Raw genomic sequence first — 4,793 nt, forward strand, 5'->3', positions numbered from 1 at the left:
ATCCAAGAGATCAGGGGGCTGAATTATTCTGAGTTGTAAGGAAGTGTTGCTAGTTTCAGTATTGAGGTGAGAGAATCATGATATTGTTGGTGTGTTCTTGCTGATTCATGAGGTGAAGAAGGCTTGAAACTGGGCAGATGGCGCTGGATCAGACTTCTTATGTATTGTAATTCTCCTTGATATCAATAAAGTTCTTCAAGATTTTTCCCAATTGATTGTGTTAACTGTAAATGCATTCATTTGTTTATCATATTTCTGATTCTATGATGTTTATGCTGTGATGGATCATTATGCTTTGACAGGTCTTTGTTTCTGTAGCTGTGCAGGTACTCTCCAAGCGTGTTAAGTACGAGGAGGAGTTACGGGATCGGCCAAAGGAGAGGGAGATCAAGCGAGGATTCAAGCAAAAGTTACAGGTTGGTCTTTCATAATCTCTTTCTTATCTGTCACTCATAGGAAAGATATTGAATTGCTTTAAACTGTTGTTTCTAGGTTAGCTACCAAACCTAGAGGGTTAGTCGTTCGACAAGACACTAATTTTCCCATAAACACATACCCATCTTATGTTGTGGAAATTTGAGCTCCAGTTTTTCCCTTGGTTTACTAATATGTCTTTGAAAAGCCTATGCCCAATAATTGACCATTCCATGTAGAATATATTCAACCATTACTAGGTTAGCCTTGCATTCATGCTCTGAATAGGGGAAGTCTTGATTCCACCTCTCAATTTCTTCCCATCCATTGTATGGTGTTATATTTTGTTAGTCACATCAAATATTCTACTTCACATCGGTTTCAAGGATTCATTATTACTTTGAGTACAATGATATTTCCCTTTTGAACTTTAGCACATGTATTCTAATGGGTTGTCTTAGAGGTTGGTGTATCTTGGACCCATCCTCCTCATTGGCGGGTGTCTTGAATCAAGCAAAGAGAGACCTAAATGCTCTTTGAATTGGTTGTTTCTCATGTGCTCAACTCTAGCTTATCATTACATGCTTGAGGCTTATACACCTAATGGTCTAATGCTTCAGATGATTGTACCAGATTTGTTGGGCATGTGTGAGTTGTTACAAACTTGGGGGGGCAGGGGTGCGAGTTCCCTTTAGGTAGTACCCTGCATGTCTGGCCTAAAATATTTCATGATCTGGCCTGACATGTAATTCCTTTTATTTGACTAGCTCAACCATGTCATTCTCAGATCCCCTCAGTTGAGCTTCCCTTTAGATTTCTCATTCATATCTTCAGAGCCTCTTCCTATAGTTGAGACCTCATTTTGACACCTTTGTTTGACCTCCTTTTCGCTTGGCAAAAATTTCGTTATTTGTACCAAGTTATCTCAATGAATATGGACATGCTTACCTCATCTCATTTAGATCACACACACCCACATAAGACTCTTTGTTAATAGGTGGCATCCTCCCAAAACTTTCTGTGTGTGGTCCTAATCCTAATTGTGACTTTGTCTTTGGTTGTATCATTTACCCAGTGAAAGAAAACTATAATGTTTTTCGATCATATGATGTGCACATAATCTCATACATTGTGGGGCAATATGTTATCACCAAAAATTGGCTCACTTGGCCCAAAATGCTAGGATCACTAAAATACAATAGTATAGCATGAGTTTACCATGTTAAAATCCACTATTACATGATTTTCTTATGAAAATGGCCAAAGGAATCAATTTCCTTAAGTTAATTTCATTACTTTCACCCATATTTTATGAAGGCAATCCCAAAAAACCATGTAATTTTCATTAAAATAACTTAAGAAATCGTTTTTCCTAAGTAATTTACCATTAATTAAAGTCATAAACCCTTTTTTTATGATTTTTTTCTTCTCGTATTTATCAAATCAACGTTAGTTAGATCTGGTCAAATGCTCATATTTTATTATTTTTAACCATATCAACTCTAATTGCTATTTTGTTATAAATATGAAAGAGATCTCTCATTTTTCATCATTTTTTCTATCTTTCCTCTTCTTTAATAACCATTTCATCATTTCAATTTTTTTCATTTCATTTGAGAGCATAAAAGTGACTCAACCATCACCATCATTGTTCTTAGCCATCAAGGAGAGAGATCACCACCTATCCAAGATTGTCAAAAGGCCCTCCCAAGCCATCAAGGAGAGAGATCACCACCTATCCGAGATTATCAAAAGACTCTCCCAAGCCATCAAGGAGAGAGATCACCACATATCCAAGATTGTCAAAGGACCCTCCCATAGAGGAAGTGAAGGAGCTAATGTCATTCAAACCCTTCTCTGAAGTGACATAATAAAAAGTATATTCTTGGATTATGAAAGTTGACATTCGATTGTTATTTTACTTTCTCTCTTTTCTTTTACTGCATATTCCACTTTAAATTTATGAATGCTGCAAGTAATCTAATAACTCTCTAAATCCAAGATTTGTTTTCTAATCTAATCTATCTTATTGTTTGTGCTCTAGTTGCAACCACTAGAGTACTAGGGTTGTATTTCTTGCAAACCTTTGCTGCATGAAACACACAGCAGATTGAGAGCACATAGAACCTAGAAAAAGATGACATCCTTGAACGAAAAAGACTCCCATATTATTATGTCAATGAAACAAGGAAGCTTGTTGTCAAGAAAAGTTTTCTTATCCTTCATAAGATTAATAATTATGGTTACGTTACAATTTTGAATTTTTGAAATTATTTCAATAACAAAATAATTTAGATTTTCTTCAATACCTTTCCGTACAACTTAATTTTGTAATATTAATAATTATATTTACAATTCCATAAATCCAAAATAATTTTTACTCCATTAAAAAAATTATTTTCTTTTATTTTAAATAATTGAAAAAATATCATTTATAAAATATTTATAATATTAATTTATATTGTCATTTCAAAATAGGTATATAAAACGTTTAAAATTTCAAATTTTGTATTCTCTTTATAATATAATACGTAACTATCTTTTAAATTTATAAGAGTTTCTCACGTAATTATGATAATTTCATTTATATGAACATTTTATAATTACTGAGATTTAAAATTTGAATATACATATTATTTATTTATGTTGAAACTGATTTTTTTTTTTTTTATTTTATTATTCTTTTAAAAACCTAATTTTTATAATTAACAATATTTATTTATTTATTTTTAGAATAAGACTTTAATTTAATTATCAATAATTATTAAATAGATAGTAAAGATTTAATTTTTATGGTATATTGTAGAATATTTTTAATAGTATACACAAATCAAAGGTTGAAATTTATTTTCAAAATAGTTATGGCTTTTTTGTTTTTTTTTTTTTTTTGGTAAACTTGGTGGAGTGCCTTAATATAACACCCATTCACCATCAATCCAAAATCGAAAATAGTTTTGCCCTTTTTAATATTTTAATTAAATTAATTAATTAAAAAAATGTCATGAAATGAACTATAGTTTTTTAAGCATGTAGTATTGATAGGTCATAATATTGGTCCATATTATTATAACAAAATGTATTAATTAATTAAGAATCTCCATAATAAAATAGAAACAAATTTTCATAAATTAAAGTCTTGTTCCATATTTTTTTCAATATATTTAACTTAATACTAATTTTTTTTATAATTAATAATAATAATAGTTTAAATAAAATTATAATTTAATAAGTTTTATAATTTTATAAATTTAATTTCAAATATATTATAAATATATATTTTAATATTTATTATAAATTAGTTAAAAAAAATTAGTACCATTCTAGCTCTCAAAAATATCTTTTCATTTTCATATATTCCAAGACATCTAGGAAGTGCTTTAGTTTTATCGATTTATATAACATGGGAAGGAATTTGACCGATTCGGGTATTTTCAAGTAACCCGGGTTCGATCCGCGGCAACCGCGATGCTTTAAGTTATTTACAAGTGACCTTGCTTGATTTCGGATAATTGCGGTTCTTTAAACAACCTTTTCATCAAGGTCGTTGTAGTATAGTGGTGAGTATTCCCGCCTGTCACGCGGGTGACCCGGGTTCGATCCCCGGCAACGGCGATTTTCCTTTTCCTTGCCGATGACTGTATATATACTTACACGGAGAATTGCAATGAAAAACTTGTAACTAAAATGAATTGATGAATACCAGCGATAATGTTGAAGTCATTTTCAACTAATTTATATCTAAAGGTATTATTTTTATCAAGTCATCCGGCCAGATAATAATCTCATGTGGTTTACGGTTTTTGAACATAGATGTTTTGATGTAACAATATGAAAGAGCGAAAAAAATATTGAAATTATTAATTTTTTTAATATTTTTATTATATTATTTTGTAAACTTAAAAAAATAAAAATATATTTTTTAAATATTGGTTAATAAATGAATGTGGTAAAATATTGAAATTATTATTTTTTTTAATATTTTTATTATATAATTGTGTAGACGCGAAGAAAATAAAAATATATATTTTTATTTATTTGTTAATAAATAAATGTGATAAAATATTATGTAAATTTCAAGGAATTGATTTTGTGTATTAAGAAAAGTATATTAAAGTATAGGTAAAAATATATATTTTTAAGTAATTTTTTTTCATTTTAATATTTGTTTTTGGAGATATTGTAGATATGTGTAGTTTAATTAATATATATTTTGGTCTTTTTGGTCTTTTTTTTCTAATGCTTTTTTGTTCATTTAGTTTGTATAATGGAGTTTTGTTAAGCTAATTTATCGTCTAAATATTTGGGATTCCGTTAGCTTTAAATACCAAAAAGTTTTTTTGGTTGGCAAGATCCCTTTCAAAAACTTTCCAATAAGATCT

At 29.4% G+C, this 4,793-nt stretch overlaps 1 non-coding gene across 1 annotated transcript; it reads left to right on the top strand.

Annotated features, from left to right (window-relative positions):
* Window positions 1-3,954: 3,954 nt before the first annotated feature.
* TRNAD-GUC (transfer RNA aspartic acid (anticodon GUC)) lies at window positions 3,955-4,026 on the top strand. Its single transcript has one exon. It is a non-coding gene; the product is annotated as a tRNA-Asp (tRNA).
* Window positions 4,027-4,793: the final 767 nt, after the last annotated feature.

This window comes from Pinus tabuliformis, chromosome 5_2 (assembly GCF_031772625.1).
Source record: "Pinus tabuliformis cultivar Carrire ecotype Pingquan chromosome 5_2, CPIR1, whole genome shotgun sequence".
Taxonomy (NCBI): domain Eukaryota; kingdom Viridiplantae; phylum Streptophyta; class Pinopsida; order Pinales; family Pinaceae; genus Pinus; species Pinus tabuliformis.